This window comes from Myxine glutinosa, chromosome 3 (genome assembly GCF_964187855.1).
Source record: "Myxine glutinosa chromosome 3, kmMyxGlut1.1, whole genome shotgun sequence".
NCBI classification, from domain to species: domain Eukaryota; kingdom Metazoa; phylum Chordata; class Myxini; order Myxiniformes; family Myxinidae; genus Myxine; species Myxine glutinosa.
In genome coordinates this window covers 26,991,399-27,014,599 of record NC_136263.1, presented here as the reverse complement: position 1 = coordinate 27,014,599, position 23,201 = coordinate 26,991,399, and the positions used below count along the sequence as shown (strand labels likewise).

General features: G+C 51.1%; 1 protein-coding gene across 3 annotated transcripts in view; it reads right to left on the bottom strand.

Moving 5' to 3' along the window:
• FUOM (fucose mutarotase) overlaps positions 1–23,201 on the bottom strand; it is a 213,538-nt gene that overhangs the window by 168,929 nt on the left and 21,408 nt on the right. The window lies entirely within an intron of this gene.

The window sequence follows — 23,201 nt, the reverse complement described above, 5'->3', positions numbered from 1 at the left end:
GTATTCGCCAAATTTTTCATACGTCGGCATACGCTGGCTAAAACGTCAAGGTGTGACAGCGGCTTTACATCGAATGGTTTCTATTGGTTTCAACCGAATCTGGTTAAGTTCCCACTGGAAACTCTACTGGCTCCTGTATAAACCAATAGAAACCGTGATTTCCAATGGAGACCAATAGAAATGTCCTACTGGTCTCTACTGGTTTAAATGGGGGTTTCAACCTGGGCTCCCCTTTCTGCCTCTCCCCCCTCCCCTCCCTATCCCCCTACCTCCTCCCTCTCCTCCCCCATCCTTTCCCTCTCCCTCTCCCCCTTCCCCCACTACTCTCCCTCTTCCTCACCCCTCCTCCTTTGCCTCTCCTCCCCTTACCCCTTACCCTCCTCCTACCCCCACTACTTCCCCTTCTATCCCCCCTCCTCTCCCTACCCTCCCTTCCCCTCCAATTCTCTCCCCCCCTCCCCCCACCCCCAATGCTTCCCATTCTCTCCCCCCCTTCCTCTCTCCCTCCTCCTCCCCCGCTCCTTCTCCTCCTCCTCTCCCTCACCTGCCTTCCCCATCCCCCTCCCTAATCTCCCCATCCCCATCCCTCTCCTCCCTCCCCCCATTCCCATCCTATACCCCTTCCCCTCACTACTCCCCCTTCTCTCTCCTTCCTTCCCCCTTCCTCTCCCACTCCTCCTCCCCCTCCCCATCCCCCTCCTTCTTCCTCCCCTCCCTCTCTCCCCTTCCCCAAACTACTCTCACTTCTCTCTTTGTCCTCCCTCCCCTCTCTATCCCCTCCCCCCCCCCCCCCCCAGGGCAACGCGGGTACTTCAGCAAGTATGTTTTTAAATTGTCGAACAAAAGCACTTTATATATTCCCTGAAGGTCACTGGTGAGCCCATGTGGTTCTAATCGAAACTGGTAGCAACTAGAACGGCACTCAGTAGGAAGCATACCTCCGCCTGATTGGCCATATCACTCAATGGTGAAGAATCACTGAAAATATTGTACTAGCTGGATCCGGATCCGGATCTTCACCAAAATTGAATCGAATCGTCCTTGTCAGACACCCAGCCGGTCCACCAAGGGATGAAAACGTAACCTCCATCCACCTTTGGTGGCGGAGGTAATAAGTCAGTTCTCCAGAGAATATTTTGATACCCCTAATTAATGAATACCTTTAGCCAGATTCGAACCTTCTGGAATGCTAGTCCACTTAACACTAGGCCACCACCCTTTTCCATGACTTACATTTGCTAAAACTTTTTTTTTAAACATTAAATTGGTTTTTGAAATTCTACCATTGGAGTCAAAGTACTTTTTCATCCCAATCTATGATAAAGGTTTGACTATTTTTTAATCTATTTTTTTTTGACTTTTTCATCCCGATCTATGATATGATAAAGAATTGCTTTGATGAAGGGTTCATCGCCGAAACGTCAGCTTTTCCTTGCTTCCCACGCCGGGTAGTGTACGTCGATCGATGATCTACTTGTCGACGCAGATAGACACTATCCTTCATCAAGACAAGCTTTACTTTGTACCATACAAGGAAGACCTATTTAATATTTCTGATTTACCTTGTGTTGAACCCGATCAAAAAGTCCCTGGCTCATTCCTCATGATATTACACGTGGTTGCGTCCCCATGGTTACCAAATCGTACAATATAATAAATACGTCTTGTGAATCTTTCAAACCCAATGACATGATACCTTTTCACAAAGGTAGGCCCTTGAGCCATCCATTGAGAGGAATTTGGGCAGAGATCAATAACAAGAATGTAAAGAAGATTGATGCAAATCTTTAAAAGAAACGGACTTAGTCCAAAACGGGGGCTTATGGATTGAGTCTTGTCGGTCCGTCCGTCCGTCTGTACACACACGTCCGTCCATCCGCAACTGTATCTTAGAGATGTATGGACCAATTTTGTTCATACTTGGCACAAAGACAATACATGCCGGTATACATGTGTGTATCATTTTGTTTAGTGATGCGATCAAAGATGGTCGACTGGCGGCCATTTTATTTGTAAAAACACCCAAAACATTTGTAAAACACGATTGAACATGTCCTCAACCTTTTCTCGGACATGCATTTGCCGATGTTGTTCAAACTTTGCACACAGATAAGGAATGATGGCTTACATATGCACGTCATTTTCTTCCGACATCAGATCCAAGATGGCCGACTGGCGGCCATTTTATTTGTAAAAACACCCAAAACATTTGTAAAACACGATTGAACATGTCCTCAACCTTTTCTCGGACATGCATTTGCCGATGTTGTTCAAACTTTGCACACAGATAAGGAATGATGGCTTACATATGCACGTCATTTTCTTCCGACATCAGATCCAAGATGGCCGACTGGCGGCCATTTTATTACTTATACGTGTCCCCAACCATTTCTTGAACATGCATGCTCCGATTTTGTTCAAACTTGGCACAAGAACAGTACATGACGGCATGTAGGTGCACTTCGCTTTATTTTGCGTCCTGGTCAAAGATGGCCGACTGGCAGACAGGAAGCCATTTTAGTTGTAAAAAAAAACCTGATATTGAGCACGTCCTCAACCATTTCTGGGACATGCATTTACCGATGTTGTTCTAACTTGGCACACAGAAAACGAATGATGGCGTATATATGCGCATCATTTTTCTTCAAGATCACGTCCAAGATTGCCGACTGGCACACATTTTGCTACTTAAATGTGTCCCCAACAATTTCTCGGACATGCATGGGTCAATTTTATGCAAACTTGGCCTAAAGACAACACATAAATGTATACATGTGTAGAAGATTTTGTTTTGTAATTCGAGGAAAGATGGCCGACTGGTGGCCTTTAACTCTGTACAGCGAAATTACTAAAACCACGGGGGGCGATAGCATTTCATATCTTTTTCTTATTGTTGTTTGTGCCATTACTGTAAAAACTAGAACGCCACTCAGTAGAGCGCATACTCCCGCCGTGGGTTAAGTTGGAATAGTACAATTTCACAAAAAGTTTGAGGGAGTAGTTCAGGGACAACACAACACAAGACAACACAAGACAGACACTGCACAGATATAGATTTAGAATACATAGAAGATAATGTTAAAAAAACAAGGCAATTTCACTTACATTTTCGGATTCAGCGTTCAATTCCATATAGGTGAGTGTATTTTGAGGCATGTGTGACTTCAAATAAAATTGTAAGCCAGGAAAACGTTCGTTTCATTCCTTAGGGATACAACATGTAAAACTGGCCCAAACGTCAAAACAAAACTCGCTCATTTTAAGTCGTACAAGCTAATGCGACCACTCATTCTTCGGGGAAGAATCCCGTGCACATGCTTGTCACACTTATAACTCACCTAAGTCTTTATAAGTTCATCAAATACTGACACCGCGATTGACATTCGCTGAGGTAAATGTTGATGTCTTTTCTGAGGTAAAAAAAAAAAAAAAAACAGTTTTAAAGCATTATACGTATCAAACGATACATTTTATGAAACAGGGAAACCTGATACACACTTTGGTGGTTTTAAAATGACAGAATAAGTCTTTATTAGGAAAAAAAAAAAAAAAAAGAACCTTGAAGACGACGCTGCTAACAAAATACACCGCTCTAACGCATAACCACGAGTTTAAACTACATTTACAACAAATATGAAAACTATTTTCATATCACAATGTTAAATACAGAATATATAAAAGACAATGTTAAAAAAAAATGAGCCCCGTCTTCCAATGGTAAACAATCCTTCAAAAAATTCCTGGATCCGGAATAATATTCTGAGCTTCACCAAAAACTAATCAATTCTTCCTTATCCCAAGGGCAATCGTCCCACCAACTTTCATCCAAATCCGTTCAGAACCTTTCCAGATATCTTGTTCACAAACACAGGAATACACACAAACACGGACACGATCGAATGCATTACTCCCTGGCGGGAGTAACTAGAAGGGCACTCGGTAGAGCTCGTACCTCCACCAGGCTAAACGGATTACGTTTTGTAACCCACTTATAGACCGGATCTGGTTTCGTACCTGAACCAAAATCTAATCGGCTTGTTCTCGTCACCGAACCAACTCGTCCAACAAGTTTAGTCATAACTCATCCGTAACTATTTTAAATATCATGTTGTGGCGGACACGATGGCTCGCTGGCGTGGTGACATCATTCCGCGCACCCAGAGGGTGTCGGCCACGCCCGAGGGGTAGGCGTAGTCTCGGGATATACACGGGGCTCGCAGCCCTGAGCAAGTCAGTGCTACAGTTTGAGCTTTGTAATAAAGACTCTTTGGATCCTACGCGTTGTTGCCTACCTTTTCTGGCAAACAAGTCGTGCGCGTAGCACCGCACTTCACTGGTGACCCCGATTTGGTTCAGCCGTCGCTGACCACAGAACGCGCCATGGCAAACAACGCGGTCGTGGTAAAGCTCCCTGAGTTTTGGGAAGCCCAGGCCGAGGTATGGTTCGTGCAGGCCGAGGCACAGTTCCAGCTTCGAGGCATCACGGCGGATGAGACGCGTTACTACCACGTGATCGCCGCCCTCGGGCCCGGCACAGCCGCCCGAGTCATGTCCGTCCTGCGGAACCCACCGGCCGACCACAGGTATGAGGCGCTCAAACGCCTCCTCATCGCCACGTTTGGCCTCACGGAGTGCGAACGGGCCGACCGCCTCCTGGACCTTCCCGGACTCGGCGACACACGACCATCGGTGCGGATGGATTACATGCTGTCGTTGCTGGGTGACAAAGCCCCAGATTTTTTATTCCGGGCGCTCTTTCTACGCCAGCTACTGGCACAGGTACGCCTCGCGTTGGCCGGTTCCAAAATAAGGGAACCCCATGCTCTGGCCGTCGAGGCCGACAAGTTCTTCGCGGCTTGTGACACGCGGGCGAGTTTCGGTGCGGCCATCGTGGATCCCGAGGCTGATGCGGCTGCACACCTCGTGGATCCCGAGGCTGATGCGGGTGCACACCCCTCATGGCCACCGCCACGCCCCGCCCACCACCACCGCAGCTGCGAAAGCCGCGGTCTCGCCTCCGCCGCAAACCTGGTGCCGTTTCCACGCCAGGTTCGGCCACAAGGCTAAGAGGTGTTGCCCGCCGTGCTCGTTTGGCAAGTCGGGAAACGACCGAGCCGGTGCTCGGTAGCGGCCCTGAGCGTCGGCCATTCCGGCAGCCTCCTATTTATCACGGACACCTTGTCCGGACGCCGTTTCCTCTGCGATACAGGAGCGCAGGTAAGCGTCATCCCAGCCCACACGTCCGACAAGCGAACCGCGGGCCAGGGCCCCACGTTGCTTGCAGCCAACGGTACACCCATACGCACATTCGGGAAGCACTGCCTCTCCCTGCGGTTTGGAGGGCATCGCTTTCAATGGACGTTCGTAACCGCCAGCGTGCCCATGGCATTGCTGGGTGCGGACTTCCTATGTGCAAATGGGTTTCTGGTCGACGTAAAGCACAGACGGCTCGTCCAGGCCGAAACTTTTAGCTCGCTCGCTTGTTCGCTGAGCAGCTCATTGAGCGGCTCACTGAGCGGCTCACCAAGCGGCTTGCTAAACGGTTCCGTCCCGGCGAGTTTGGTTTGTACGCTTCCGGCAGCGGATGACTTTACCCGCCTCCTCGCCAGTTTCCCGGCCCTCACGCGGCCCACCTTCTCGGCGGTGACCGTCAAGCATGGGGTGGAGCATCACATCCCCACCGTCGGGCCACCGGTCTACGCCCGGGCACGCCGCCTCGAGCCGACGAAGCTCGCGGTGGCGAAAGCGAACTTCGCTACGCTGGAGCGGCTGGGCATCGTGCGGCGCTCCAGGAGCGCTTGGGCATCGCCGCTGCACATCGTGCCGAAGCCCGGTGGGGGATGACGGCCGCGCGGGGACTACCGCCGCCTCAACGATGCTACCACCCCCGACCGCTACCCGGTCCCTCACATCCAGGACCTTTCTGCCCGGTTGGCGAAAATGTCCCTCTTTTCCAAGGTGGACCTCATCCGCGGACACCACCAGGTCCCCGTCAGGCCGGAGGACATATCGAAGACGGCCGTCATTACACCATTCGGCCTCTTCGAGTTTCTGCGGATGCCCTTCGGGTTGAAGAATGCGGCTCAGGTGTTCCAGCGGCTGATGGACAGCGTCTTGCGCGACTAAGATTTCGTTTACGTCTACCTGGACGACATCCTCATCGCAAGCGCGTCCCGTGAGGAGCACCTCCGCCATCTCCGCATGCTCTTCGAACGCCTGGGCCAGCATGGCCTGATCATCAACCCCGCCAAGTGCCGGTTCGGCGTCGCCGAAATCGACTTTTTGGGGCACCGTGTCACCAGGCACGGGGCCATCCCCTTACCGGCCAAGGTGGAGGCGGTCAGGGGGTTTCCGCGCTCCCGCACGATCAAGGGGCTCCAGGAGTTCCTGGGCATGGTGAACTTTTACCACCGTTTCCTGCCCCGCGTCGCCCAGCTCCTGCGCCCCCTGCACGAGGCCCTCCGGGGGAAGCCGGGCAAAGGTGACGTTGCTTGGACCGAGCCGATGGACGCAGCGTTCGCGTGCACGAAGCTCGCCTTGGCTAACGCCACCATGCTCGCGCACCCGGCGCCCGATGCACCGATCGCCCTCACCTCCGACGTCTCGGACTACGCGGTGGGCGTGGTGTACGAGCAATGGGTGAAGGGAGCTTGGCAGCCGCTGGCGTTTTTCAGCCGGCAGCTCCGCCCGCACGAACGGCGGTACAGTACCTTCGACCGTGAGCTCCTCGGGCTTCACCTGGCGGTCCGGCATTTCCGCCATCTGCTCGAGGGCCGTTCGTTCACGGCCTTTGTCGACCACAAGCCCTTGGTCTTCGCGATGGCCAAGGTCGCCGAGCCGTGGTCGGCCCGGCAGCAGCGTCAACTCTCGGCCGTGTCCGAGTACATGACGGACATCCGGCACGTCACGGGGAAGGACAACCCGGTGGCGGATTGCCTTTCCCGGTCCGTCGCCCACGCGGTCCACCTCGGGATCGACTATGCCTGGATGGCGGCGGACCAGACCGCCGACCCCGACGTCCAGGCCTTGCGGACCACCGTCACGGGCCTCCGCGTCACCGAGGTGCCGTTCGACGGTGCGGGCACGGCCCTCTTGTGCGACGTCTCCCTCGGCCGGCCTCGCCCCATCGTGCCCGCGGGCTAGCAGCGCCGGGTTTTTGACGCTGTCCACGGCCTGTCCCACCCGGGCACGAAGGCCTCCCAGAGGCTGGTCGCCGACAAGTTCGTCTGGCATGGCCTCCGGAAGACCGTCCGCGATTGGACCAGGACGTGCCTCGCGTGCCAGCGCGCGAAGGTGCACCGCCACACCCAGGCCCCGTTGGCCCTGTTTACTGTGCCCGAACGTCGGTTCGACCACGTTCACGTGGACTTGGTGGGACCTCTGCCCCCCTCGCGGGGTTTCACCCACGTCCTCACCATGGTGGACCACACCACCCGGTGGCCGGAGGCCGTGCCTTTGGCGGCGACGACAGCGGCGGACGTCGCGCAGGCGTTCATCGCCGCCTGGGTTGCCCGGTTCGGCGCCCCCTCGGACATCTCCTCCGACCACGGCCCCCAGTTCACCTCGGAGCTCTGGGGGGTGGTCGCGCAGGGGCTCGGCGTCCAGCTGCACCGCACCACGGCCTACCACCCCCAGGCCAACGGCCTGTGCGAGCGCTTCCATCGCTCCTTAAAGGCCGCGCTCCGGGCCACCCTCCGTGACGGCGGCTGGGTCGACAGGCTCCCCTGGGTCCTGCTGGGCCTCAGGACGGCGCCCAAGGACGACCTGCGCGCATCCGCGGCGGAGTTGGTCTTCGGGCAACCGCTGCGGGTACCGACCGAGTTCCTCCCCGACTCCACGGCACCACGGTCCGCGGCGCAGCAGCGCTCCGCACTGCAGGAGACCGCCCAGAGGTTCGCCCCGGTGCCGACGGCGCACCACGGGTGCCCGCCAACGCATGTCGCCCCGGAGCTTCGCACGGCAGCGTACGTGATCGTCTGCCACGACGCCCACCGGACACCGCTGCGGCCCCCGTACGACGGGCCGTTCCGCGTGCTGGAGACCAGGGCGAAACACTTCACCCTGGACATCGGCGGTACTCCTGACCGTGTTTCCGTGGACCGCCTCAAGCCGGCCCACCTCGACGTGGACCACCCCCCGCCAGTGGCTTGGCCCCCGCGTCGGGGCCGCCCCCCGGCGGGCGGACCCCCGGCACCGCCCAGCCCCGCCGGCACGCCACCACCCTGTCCTGCACCCATGCCAGATGCCGCCAGCGGCATCCCAGACGGCATCCCGGCATCCCAGACGCCGCCAGCCGCCAGAGGGCGCTTCGGCCGGGTCATCCGTTTGCCCCGCAAACTGACCCTTCAGGTGCGCGGGAATTCTGGGGGGGCGCGTGTGGCGGACACGATGGCTCGCTGGCGCGGTGACATAATTCCGCGCACCCAGAGGGTGTCGGCCACGCCCGAGGGGTAGGCGTGGCCTCGGGATATACACGGGGCTCGCAGCCCCAAGCAAGTCAGTGCTACAGTTTGAGCTTTGTAATAAAGACTCTTTGGATCCTACGCGTTGTTGCTTACCTTTTCTGGCAAACAAGTCGTGCGCGTAGCACCGCACTTCAATGTTATATATTCCTTTTTGCCCGATCTCTCAGTGGTGAAGAATCACTTAAAAATTAAATAAATATTGTATCCGAATCCATAATCAGATCTTCACAAAAATCGAATCGATTCCTCCTTGTCACATACTACCGGTCCACCAAGTTTCTTCCAAACCTGTCCACAGCGTTTTGAGATATCGTGCTATGTATCGTTTTTGGCCCGATCTCCCAATGGTGTAGAATCACTAAAAAAAACTTCTACTAGCCGAATCGGAATCCGGATCTTCACCAAAATCTAATCATTTCGTCCTTGTCACATACGCTACATCTCTGCCAAATTTCGTCCGAAACTGTCCACAACTTTTTGAGATATCTCCTTCACAGACAGACAAACAGACAGACAAACAGACAGACAGACAGACAGGGGTGAAAACATAACCTCTATCCACCTTCGGTGACGTAGGTAAAAAGGTGATAAAGGTAACAATTGTGAATGTAAAGGTTGTACCGTATATATATATTTACTTATTTGCAATACACCGATTGCTTCATCCTCAGGTAACACAATTTAACTGGGAAGCATTTCTGGTAAAACAATAATAATCATTCACACAATGGTAATTGTGTGTTATTGTTCCCATCGTCATCTCGTGCAGCCATTACTGTAAGTACAATATGCATTTCTTGAACAAATTATAAATAATTACCTTCGTCATTAGTTTAAAACATTTTTTATGGAATACATAACAGGGATATCAATGGCAATGTAAAGGAGATGCGAGTTTGTACTTTATTATTTATTTCGAGTGATACGAAGTTGTGCCATATGGAAGCATCATCACAGGTTACCTGGCACGTCATTCCGTGAATTATACTCAAGGTATTTAATGTGCTCAGAGTTATGAGTGAAAGAACAATTATTGGCTTATTAATATCAAGGTGCAACAATGACGTGATTCCAACTCGAACCCTAATCCCCAACTATGGTGGAGTGCTTCACACACAACAAATCACTCACCACCTGCTTCCCTCCAAACATGCTGCTCACCCCTCCTCCTCCTTTCACAAACAACAGCACATTCATATTCTATGTAACAAAACAAACTCACCACCTGCTTCCCTCCAAACATGCTGCTCACCCCTCCTCCTCCTTTCACAAACAACAGCACATTCATATTCCATATTGTGGCGGGCACAAGGTGCAATAATTCCGCGGACCAGTGGGTGGCGCGAGCGTCCAGGCGGGGACGAGAGCAAATGCCCCGCCCTTCGACCGATCGGCCACGCCCGGGGACGAGGCGTGGCCTCGGGACGTATATGCGGGCTCTAAGCTCGAGCCCGCCCAGTGCTGAAGTGCGAGCTTTGAATAAAGACTCTTGTTGTACCAACGCCTTGTGGCATACCTCTCTGGCAATCGAGTCGTGTGTGCACAGCACCACACTGGTGACCCCGATTGGTTCAGCCGTTGCTGACCACTGAACGCGCCATGGCTACCAACGCCGCCGCAGTCAAACTCCCGGAGTTTTGGGTAGCGCAAGCCGACGTTTGGTTTTTGCAGGCCGAAGCTCAATTCCAACTCCGAGGCATAACGGCGGACGAGACCCGGAACTACCACATGGTCACCGCCCTCGGGCACGGCACTGCCACCCGAGTCGTGTCCATCCTTCGGCGCCCGCCGGGCGACAACAAGTACGAGGTGCTCAAATGTCTCCTCACCGCCACGTTCGGGCTCACAGAGATCGAACAGGCCGACTGCCTCCTGGACCTTCCCGCCCTCGGCGACACACGACCATCCGTCCGGATGGATTCCATGCTGTCCCTGCTTGGAGACCAGCCCCCGGATTTCTTATTCCGAGCGCTTTTCCTACGCCAGCTACCTGCACGGGCACGCCTTGCGTTGGCCGGTTCCAAAATAAAGGAACCCCGCGCCCTGGCTGTAGAGGCCGACAAGTATTTCGCGGCCTGCGTCACGCGGTCGGTGTACGGTGCTGCCGTAGTGGATCCCGGTGCGGAGGCTCCACAGCCCCCGGTTTCCCTCGTGGCCGCTGCTACGCCCCGTCCACTACCGCCGCCGCCACCACCACCGCCGCCGGCACGGCCGCCGCGGCCGTTACCGCCGCAAACCTGGTGCTACTACCATGCCAGGTTTGGCCACCAGGCTAAAACGTGTCGCCCGCCGTGCTCTTTTGACGGGTCGGGAAACGACCGGCGCTCACTTGCGGCCATGAGCGTCGGCCATTCCGGCAGCCTCCTGTTCATCACGGACACCTTGTCCGGGCACCGTTTCCTTTGCGACACAGGAGTGCAGGTGAGCGTCCTCCCCGCCTCCGCGTCCGACAAGCAAACCGCGGGCCGGGGCCCCGCTTTGCTTGCCGCCAACGGTACACCCATCCGCACATTCGGGAAGCGTTGCCTCTCCCTGCGGTTCAGAGGGCAGCGCTTTCAATGGTCATTCGTGACCGCCAGCCTGCCAATGGCACTGCTCGGTGCGGACTTCCTTTGTGCGAATGGGCTGTTGGTCGACGTGAAGCGCAGACGGCTCGTCCAGGCCGAAACCTTGAGCTCGCTCGCTTGTTCGCTGAGCGACTCGTTGAGCGGCTCACTGAGCGGCTCACCGAGCGGCTTGCCAAGCGGCTTGCTGGAAGGTTCCGTCCCGGCGAATTTAGTTTGCACGCTTCCGGCAGCGGACGACTTTACCCGCCTCATCGCCAGTTTCCCGGCCCTCACGCGGCCCACCTTCTCAGCGGTGGCCGTTAAACACGGGGTGGAGCACCATATACCCACGGTCGGGCCGCCGGTCTATGCCCGGGCATGCCGAATCGAACCCACGAAGCTCGCCGTGGCGAAAACGGGGTTCGCCACGCTGGAGCGGCTGGGGATCGTACGGCGCTCCAACAGCGCTTGGGCTTCTCCTCTGCACATTGTGCCGAAGCCCGGCAGAGGATGGCGGCCGTGCGGGGACGACCACCGGCTCAATGATGCCACCACCCCCGACCGCTACCCGGTCCCGCATATCCAGGACTTTTCCGCCCGGTTGGCAAACACGACCGTGTTTTCGAAGGTGGACCTCATCCGGGGCTACCACCAGGTCCCCGTCCAACCAGACGATGTCCTGAAGACGGCCGTCATCACCCCTTTCGGCCTCTTCGAGTTCCTCCTGAGAATGCCTTTCGGGTTGAATAATGCAGCCCATGCGTTCCAACGGCTTATGGACAGCGTCTTGCGCGACTTACCTTTCCTCTTTGTCTACCTGGACGACATCCTAGTCGCGAGCGCGTCCCGGGAGGAGCACCTGCTCCACCTCCGCACGCTTTTCGAATGCCTGGGCCAGCATGGCCTCATCATCAACCCCGCCAAGTGCCGTTTCGGCGTCGCCACCATCGACTTCTTCGACTTCTTGGGGCACCGCATCACCAGGCACGGGGCCGTCCCTTTACCAGCCAAGGTAGAGGCGGTCAGGGATTTCCCGCGGCCCCGCACGATCAAGGGGCTCCAGGAGTTCCTGGGCATGGTAAATTTTTACCACCGCTTCGTGCCCCACGTCGCCCAGCTCCTCCGCCCCTTGCACGAGGCCCTCCGGGGAAAGCCGGGCAAAGGGGACATCGCCTGGTCGGAGCCGATGGCCACAGCGTTTGCGGGCGCAAAGCTGGCCCTGGCCGATGCTACCATGCTGGCGCACCCAGCGCCCGATGCACCGATCGCCCTCACCACCGACGCGTCGGACTACGCAGTGGGCGCGGTGCACGAGCAGTGGGTGTGTGGTGCTTGGCAACCGCTGGCGTTTTTTAGCCGGCAGCTTCGCCCGCACGAACGCCGCTATAGCACCTTCGACCGCGAGCTGCTCGGGCCCCACCTGGCGGTCCGAAACTTCCGCCATCTGCTGGAGGGCCACCCATTCACGGCTTTCGTCGACCACAAGCCCCTTGTGTTCGCGATGGCCAAGGTCGCCGAGCCATGGTCGGCACGGCAGCAGCGTCACCTCTCTGCCGTGTCCGAGTACACGACAGACATCCGTCACGTGGCGGGTAAAGACAACCCGGTGGCGGATTGACTTTCCCGGTCCGTCGTGCACGCGGTCCACCTCGGGGTCGACTATACCCGGATGTCGGAGGACCAGACCGCCGACCCCGGCGTCCAGGCCTTGCGGACAGCCGTCACGGGAATCCGCGTCACCGAGGTGCCGTTCGACGCCACGGGCGCGGCCCTCCTATGTGACGTCTCCCTCGGCCGGCCTCGCCCCATCGTGCCCGCTGGCTGGCGGCACTGTGTTTTCGACGCCATCCACGGCCTGTCCCACCCGGGCACGAAGGCATCCCAGAAGCTCGTCGCGGCGAAGTTCGTCTGGCATGGCCTCCGGAAGGACGTCCGCGACTGGGCCAGGACATGCCTCGCGTGCCAGCGCGCAAAGGTCCACCGCCACACCCAGGCCCCGTTGGCCCCGTTTGCGGTGCCCGAGCGTCGGTTCGACCACGTGCACGTCGACGTGGTGGGACCTCTGCCCTCCTCGCGGGGGTTCACCCACCTCCTCACCATGGTGGACCGCACCACACGGTGGCCGGAGGCCGTCCCATTGGCGGCGACGTCTGCGGCTGATGTGGCGCAAGCCTTCATCGCCACTTGGGTTGCCCGGTTCGGTGCCCCCTCGGACATCTCCTCCGACCGCGGCCCCCAGTTCACCTCAGAGCTCTGGGCCGCGGTGGCGCAAGGGCTCGGGGTGAAACTACACCGCACCATGGCCTACCACCCCCAGGCCAATGGCCTGTGCGAGCGCTTTCATCGCTCGATGAAGGCCACGCTCCGGGCCAGCCTCCGCGACGGCGGCTGGGTCGACAGACTCCCCTGGGTCATGCTGGGCCTCAGGACGGCGCCCAAGGACGACCTGCGCGCGTCCTCGGCGGAGCTGGTCTTCGGGCAACCACTGCGAGTACCGGGTGAATTTATCCCCGACTCCACGGCTCCTTGGTCCGCGGCGCAACAGCGCTCCGTCCTTCAGGAGACTGCCCGGAGGTTCGCCCCGGTGCCGACGGCACACCACGGTTGCCCGCCTTCCCACATCGCCCCGGAGCTTCGCACGGCGAAGTAGGTCTTCGTCCGGCACGACGCCCACCAGGCACCGCTACAGCCCCCGTACGACGGGCCCTTCCGCGTGCTGGAGACCGGGGACAAATTTTTCACCATCGACATCGGCGGTGCCCCGGATCGCATCTCCGTGGACCGCCTCAAGCCGGCCCACCTCGATCCGGACCACCCCCCGCAAGCAGCTCTGCCTCCGCGTCGAGGCCGCCCCCCGGCGGTCGGACCAACGGCACCCCCTAGCCCCGCCGTCCCGCTACCTCCCAGCCCTGCACCCATCGCCAGGGGGTGTTTTGGCCGGGTCATCCGGCTTCCCCGCAAACTCACCCTTCACGTGCGCGGGAATTCTGTGGGGGCGCGTGTGGCGGGCACAAGGGGCAATAATTTCGCGCACCAGTGGGTGGCGCGAGCGTCCAGGCGGGGAACGAGAGCGCATGCCCCGCCCTTCGACCGATCGGCCACGCCCGGGGACGAGGCGTGGCCTCGGGACATATATGCGGGCTCTAAGCTCGAGCCCGCCCAGTGCTGAAGTGCGAGCTTTGAATAAAGACTCTTGTTGTACCAACGCGTTGTGGCCTACCTCTCTGGTAATCGAGACGTGTGTGCACAGCACCACAATATAACAAAACAAACTCACCACCTGCTTCCCTCCAAACATGCTGCTCACCCCTCCTCCTCCTTTCACAAACTACAGCACATTCATATTCTATATAACAAAACAAACTCACCACCTGCTTCCCTCCAAACATGATGCTCACCCCTCCTCCTCCTTTCCTAAAGTACAGCACATTCATATTGTACATAACAAAACAAACTCACCACCTACTTCCCTCCAAACATGGTGCTCACCCCTCCTCCTCCTTTCCAAAACTACAGCACATTCATATTCTATATAACAAAACAAACTCACCACCTGCTTCCCTCCAAACATGATGCTCACCCCTCCTCCTCCTTTCCTCAAGTACAGCACATTCATATTGTACATAACAAAACAAACTCACCACCTCCTTCCCTCCAAACATTATGCTCACCCCTCCTCCTCCTTTCCTAAACTACAACACATTCATATTCTATATAACAAAACAAACTCACCACCTGCTTCCCTCCAAACATGCTGCTCACCACTCCTCCTCCTTTCACAAACTACAGCACATTCATATTCTATATAACAAAACAAACTCACCACCTCCTTCCCTCCAAACATGCTGCTCACCACTCCTCCTCCTTTCACAAACTACAGCACATTCATATTCTATATAACAAAACAAACTCACCACCTCCTTTCCTCCAAACATGATGCTCACCCCTCCTCCTCCTTTCACAAACTACAGCACATTCATATTCTATATAACAAAACAAACTCACCACCTGTTTCCCTCCAAACATGCTGCTCACCCCTCCTCCTCCTTTCACAAACTACAGCACATTCATATTCTATATAACAAAACAAACTCACCACCTGCTTCCCTCCAAACATGATGCTCACCCCTCCTCCTCCTTTCCTAAACTACAACACATTCATATTCTATATAACAAAACAAACTCACCACCTGCTTCCCTCCAAACATGATGCTCACCCCTCCTCCTCCTTTCACAAACTACAGCACATTCATATTCTATATAACAAAACAAACTCACCACCTGCTTCCCTCCAAACATGATGCTCACCCCTCCTCCTCCTTTCACAAACTACAGCACATTCATATTCTATATAACAAAACAAACTCACCACCTGCTTCCCTCCAAACATGATGCTCACCCCTCCTCCTCCTTTCACAAACTACAGCACATTTATATTCCACATAACAAAACAAACTCACCACCTGCTTCCCTCCAAACATGATGCTCACCCCTCCTCCTCCTTTCACAAACTACAGCACATTCATATTCTATATAACAAAACAAACTCACCACCTGCTTCCCTCCAAACATGCTGCTCACCCCTCCTCCTCCTTTCACAAACTACAGCACATTCATATTCTATATAACAAAACAAACTCACCACCTGCTTCCCTCCAAACATGATGCTCACCCCTCCTCCTCCTTTCACAAACTACAGCACATTCATATTCTATATAACAAAACAAACTCACCACCTCCTTCCCTCCAAACATGCTGCTCACCACTCCTCCTCCTTTCACAAACTACAGCACATTCATATTCTATATAACAAAACAAACTCACCACCTGTTTCCCTCCAAACATGATGCTCACCCATCCTCCTCCTTTCACAAACTACAGCACATTCATATTCTATATAACAAAACAAACTCACCACCTGTTTCCCTCCAAACATGATGCTCACCCCTCCTCCTCCTTTCACAAACTACAGCACATTCATATTCTATATAACAAAACAAACTCACCACCTCCTTTCCTCCAAACATGCTGCTCACCCCTCCTCCTCCTTTCCTAAACTACAGCACATTCATATTCTATATAACAAAACAAACTCACCACCTGCTTCCCTCCAAACATGATGCTCACCCCTCCTCCTCCTTTCACAAACTACAGCACATTCATATTCTATATAACAAAACAAACTCACCACCTGTTTCCCTCCAAACATGATGCTCACCCCTCCTCCTCCTTTCACAAACTACAGCACATTCATATTCTATATAACAAAACAAACTCACCACCTCCTTTCCTCCAAACATGCTGCTCACCCCTCCTCCTCCTTTCCTAAACTACAGCACATTCATATTCTATATAACAAAACAAACTCACCACCTGTTTCCCTCCAAACATGATGCTCACCCCTCCTCCTCCTTTCACAAACTACAGCACATTCATATTCTATATAACAAAACAAACTCACCACCTCCTTTCCTCCAAACATGCTGCTCACCCCTCCTCCTCCTTTCACAAACTACAGCACATTCATATTCTATATAACAAAACAAACTCCCCACCTGTTTCCCTCCAAACATGATGCTCACCCCTCCTCCTCCTTTCACAAACTACAGCACATTCATATTCTATATAACAAAACAAACTCACCACCTGCTTCCCTCCAAACATGCTGCTCACCCCTCCTCCTCCTTTCACAAACTACAGCACATTCATATTGTTCATAACAAAACAAACTCACCACCTGCTTCCCTCCAAACATGATGCTCACCCCTCCTCCCCCTTTCACAAACTACAGCACATTGATATTCTATATAACAAAACAAACTCACCACCTGTTTCCCTCCAAACATGATGCTCACCCATCCTCCTCCTTTCACAAACTACAGCACATTCATATTCTATATAACAAAACAAACTCCCCACCTGTTTCCCTCCAAACATGATGCTCACCCCTCCTCCTCCTTTCCTAAACTACAACACATTCATATTCTATATAACAAAACAAACTCACCACCTGCTTCCCTCCAAACATGATGCTCACCCCTCCTCCTCCTTTCACAAACTACAGCACATTCATATTCTATATAACAAAACAAACTCACCACCTGCTTCCCTCCAAACATGATGCTCACCCCTCCTCCTCCTTTCACAAACTACAGCACATTCATATTCTATATAACAAAACAAACTCACCACCTGCTTCCCTCCAAACATGATGCTCACCCATCCTCCTCCTTTCACAAACTACAGCACATTCATATTCTATATAACAAAACAAACTCACCACCTGCTTCCCTCCAAACATGATGCTCACCCCTCCTCCTCCTTTCACAAACTACAGCACATTCATATTGTACATAACAAAACAAACTCACCACCTGTTTCCCTCCAAACATGATGCTCACCCATCCTCCTCCTTTCACAAACTACAGCACATTCATATTCTATATAACAAAACAAACTCACCACCTGCTTCCCTCCAAACATGATGCTCACCCCTCCTCCTCCTTTCCTAAACTACAACACATTCATATTCTATATAACAAAACAAACTCACCACCTGCTTCCCTCCAAACATGATGCTCACCCCTCCTCCTCCTTTCACAAACTACAGCACATTCATATTCTATATAACAAAACAAACTCACCACCTGCTTCCCTCCAAACATGATGCTCACCCCTCCTCCTCCTTTCACAAACTACAGCACATTCATATTCTATATAACAAAACAAACTCACCACCTGCTTCCCTCCAAACATGATGCTCACCCCTCCTCCTCCTTTCACAAACTATAGCACATTCATATTCTATATAACAAAACAAACTCACCACCTGCTTCCCTCCAAACATGATGCTCACCCCTCCTCCTCCTTTCACAAACTACAGCACATTTATATTCCACATAACAAAACAAACTCACCACCTGCTTCCCTCCAAACATGATGCTCACCCCTCCTCCTCCTTTCACAAACTACAGCACATTCATATTCTATATAACAAAACAAACTCACCACCTGCTTCCCTCCAAACATGATGCTCACCCCTCCTCCTCCTTTCACAAACTACAGCACATTCATATTCTATATAACAAAACAAACTCACCACCTCCTTCCCTCCAAACATGATGCTCACCCCTCCTCCTTTCACAAACTACAGCACATTTATATTCCACATAACAAAACAAACTCACCACCTGCTTCCCTCCAAACATGCTGCTCACCCCTCCTCCTCCTTTCACAAACTACAGCACATTCATATTCTATATAACAAAACAAACTCCCCACCTGTTTCCCTCCAAACATGATGCTCACCCCTCCTCCTCCTTTCCTAAACTACAGCACATTCATATTCTATATAACAAAACAAACTCCCCACCTGCTTCCCTCCAAACATGATGCTCACCCCTCCTCCTCCTTTCACAAACTACAGCACATTCATATTCTATATAACAAAACAAACTCACCACCTCCTTCCCTCCAAACATGCTGCTCACCACTCCTCCTCCTTTCACAAACTACAGCACATTCATATTCTATATAACAAAACAAACTCACCACCTCCTTCCCTCCAAACATGATGCTCACCCATCCTCCTCCTTTCACAAACTACAGCACATTCATATTCTATATAACAAAACAAACTCACCACCTGCTTCCCTCCAAACATGATGCTCACCCCTCCTCCTCCTTTCCTAAACTACAACACATTCATATTCTATATAACAAAACAAACTCACCACCTGCTTCCCTCCAAACATGATGCTCACCCCTCCTCCTCCTTTCACAAACTACAGCACATTCATATTCTATATAACAAAACAAACTCACCACCTGCTTCCCTCCAAACATGATGCTCACCCCTCCTCCTCCTTTCCTAAACTACAACACATTCATATTCTATATAACAAAACAAACTCACCACCTGCTTCCCTCCAAACATGATGCTCACCCCTCCTCCTCCTTTCACAAACTACAGCACATTCATATTCTATATAACAAAACAAACTCACCACCTGCTTCCCTCCAAACATGATGCTCACCCCTCCTCCTCCTTTCACAAACTACAGCACATTCATATTCTATATAACAAAACAAACTCACCACCTCCTTCCCTCCAAACATGCTGCTCACCACTCCTCCTCCTTTCACAAACTACAGCACATTCATATTCTATATAACAAAACAAACTCACCACCTGTTTCCCTCCAAACATGATGCTCACCCATCCTCCTCCTTTCACAAACTACAGCACATTCATATTCTATATAACAAAACAAACTCACCACCTGCTTCCCTCCAAACATGATGCTCACCCCTCCTCCTCCTTTCACAAACTACAGCACATTCATATTCTATATAACAAAACAAACTCACCACCTGTTTCCCTCCAAACATGATGCTCACCCCTCCTCCTCCTTTCACAAACTACAGCACATTCATATTCTATATAACAAAACAAACTCACCATCTCCTTTCCTCCAAACATGCTGCTCACCCCTCCTCCTCCTTTCCTAAACTACAGCACATTCATATTCTATATAACAAAACAAACTCACCACCTGCTTCCCTCCAAACATGATGCTCACCCCTCCTCCTCCTTTCACAAACTACAGCACATTCATATTCTATATAACAAAACAAACTCACCACCTGTTTCCCTCCAAACATGATGCTCACCCCTCCTCCTCCTTTCACAAACTACAGCACATTCATATTCTATATAACAAAACAAACTCACCACCTCCTTTCCTCCAAACATGATGCTCACCCCTCCTCCTCCTTTCCTAAACTACAGCACATTCATATTCTATATAACAAAACAAACTCACCACCTGCTTCCCTCCAAACATGATGCTCACCCCTCCTCCTCCTTTCACAAACTACAGCACATTCATATTCTATATAACAAAACAAACTCACCACCTGTTTCCCTCCAAACATGATGCTCACCCCTCCTCCTCCTTTCACAAACTACAGCACATTCATATTCTATATAACAAAACAAACTCACCACCTCCTTTCCTCCAAACATGCTGCTCACCCCTCCTCCTCCTTTCCTAAACTACAGCACATTCATATTCTATATAACAAAACAAACTCACCACCTGCTTCCCTCCAAACATGCTGCTCACCCCTCCTCCTCCTTTCACAAACTACAGCACATTCATATTGTTCATAACAAAACAAACTCACCACCTGTTTCCCTCCAAACATGATGCTCACCCCTCCTCCTCCTTTCACAAACTATAGCACATTCATATTCTATATAACAAAACAAACTCACCACCTGCTTCCCTCCAAACATGCTGCTCACCCCTCCTCCCCCTTTCACAAACTACAGCACATTCATATTCTATATAACAAAACAAACTCACCACCTGCTTCCCTCCAAACATGCTGCTCACCCCTCCTCCTCCTTTCACAAACTACAGCACATTCATATTCTATATAACAAAACAAACTCACCACCTGCTTCCCTCCAAACATGATGCTCGCCCCTCCTCCTCCTTTCACAAACTACAGCACATTCATATTCTATATAACAAAACAAACTCACCACCTGCTTCCCTCCAAACATGATGCTCACCCCTCCTCCTCCTTTCACAAACTACAGCACATTCATATTCTATATAACAAAACAAACTCACCACCTCCTTCCCTCCAAACATGCTGCTCACCCCTCCTCCCCCCCTTTCACAAACTATAACACATTCATATTCTATATAACAAAACAAACTCACCACCTCCTTCCCTCCAAACATGCTGCTCACCCCTCCTCCCCCCCTTTCACAAACTATAACACATTCATATTCTATATAACAAAACAAACTCACCACCTCCTTCCCTCCAAACATGCTGCTCACCCCTCCTCCCCCCCTTTCACAAACTATAACACATTCATTCCATATAACAAACATCTCTCATGCATATATATTGATTTAACTGTGATTGTCAGTGGCTTTTTGACATCAGTCATGATTGCCAAGGTTACCTTTTCATTTACATCACTATAACAACCCTGTGGAGGGATTATTGAATAGACGAGTGGAACATTACTAAAGAAATGATCAAACCTCAACATTCCACAAACCAAATAGAGTTGGAAATAAATATCCATACCACATGAAAAATTATATTGTGAAATCAAAATCCTTCATCAATGGCTTTCCAATCAGCGGGTTTGGTTCATTTTGATATCGGTGAAAATATTATCTTTTATGGACTGAAAATTGTATTTTTATGTCTAAACTCAAGTGGAGGCAAGAAAATAATTTATTAATTCGTTTCCAAGGCAACAGATGCAGATGGAAGGACAATCAAGCAGGACATCTTTCTCGTCTCATGTTCATTGAGAATGTGTCTCTCATAATTTCTGTTGAGAAGTTTCATCCGCACCAGAAATGATGAGACGCTCACACAAAATGACGTTTATCATTTCAATGCAATTTTGTGTCGCGTGTATGACAAATAATCACCGATTTTATTCGGATTTTATGGGTTGTCAATCTGAATTGATGGCGAATCACGAATAATTATATCATTTTATGCATGGATGGGGGAGGCCGTTAAGCTCATTAAGCGTTACTAGCAACGGTACCCGTCCTAGGGGCGGGGCTTCAATTGGGAGGCCCAAATAAAAAGGCAAAATATCAGAAATTGAAGACTTTTTTTATTTTAAATGATTTATATAAACATCCGTTAAATCATATCACACGCAAATCATCACAATCTAAACAGTATTTGTAGAATTTCAATAAAAGCCACATCACTGTTCATATCGGTAAATATTATTCCATCGTGCTTGGAAAAACTGGAAAATTGGGAAAATTGGAAAATTTGGAAATTGGAAAAATTGGAAAAACAACATAGCCTATTTTACTCCAGGGGGTCCAAGGATTACCCACCCAAAATATCGTTGCGATCGGATCAGCCGTTTTTGCGGTACCTGGGAACAGACAGACAGACATTTGGTGAATTATAGTAAGATGGTTGCCAACCTATGGTTTTTTTGTTTCTAAGTGTTAGGCAAGAAGCAAGGAAGCAGCACGTTGCATTTCAAAAGTCATTGGTATGACTCGGCTGAGGTTCAAACCCCGACCTCCCAGATTCAGAGGGTTAGGGTTATGGTTCCTTAGGGTTAGGGTTAATCCTAACCCTAATCCTAACCCTAACCCTAACCCGAGGAAACTAAATGTTCAACCAATACACCACAGACTCTGGTTTCCAATGTGTGACAGACAAATCCATAACGGCTCTCAGTAGAGACCCTACTTCTGCCATGCTTACGTTTTGTATCGCACTGATTGGCCGGATATGGATTCGGACCTGAACCAAAATCTAATGGGCTTGTTATTGTCAGGTACCAAACTCATCCACCAAGTTTTGGCATAATTCGAACATAACTTTTCGAAATATAATGTCATATATCGTTTTTGGCCCAAACACCCAATGGTGAAGAATCACTAAAAAAACCTAAAAATTCTCGTATCCAGATGCGGATTCGGATCTTCACCAAAATCAAATCAATTCGTCTTTGTTACAACCTAACCTGACTACAAAGCATCGTCCGAATCCGTCAACAACTTTTTTAGATATCCTGTTCACAATCAGACATGCATTAAAACAAACAGACAAACATACAAACAAACAGACAAACAAATAAACAGACAAACAGACAAAAAACCAGCCAAACATGCAAACAAACATACAAACAAACAGACAAACAGACAATCAAACAGAGAAACATACAAACATACGAACAAACAGCCAAACATACAAAGAAACAAAGAAACAAACATACAAACAAACAGACAGACAAATAAACAGACAAACACACAAACAGACAAACAAACAAGAAGACGTCATGCATAGCACGATACTTGAAAAAATCCACCCCTCTCCCCAAGAAAAGGTGTCATGGATACATCACATTGTCCATTTCATTAAGATATAAATTGACGATCTAAATTCTAAATAAAAGCTCGGGTCAATTGGATTAAAATTGATGATTTTTCAGATGAAAATTGATATTAGAAGGTTGACCTTGAGTTGACCTTTGACCCTTTACACTTAATATTTGGTTCCCAAATCAGCGATACACTGTGTAATTGCTCTTTAATTTTCAGGTTAATAATAATAATGTGTGTGTGTGTGTGTGTGTGTGTGTGTGTGTGTGTGTGTGTGTGTGTGTGTG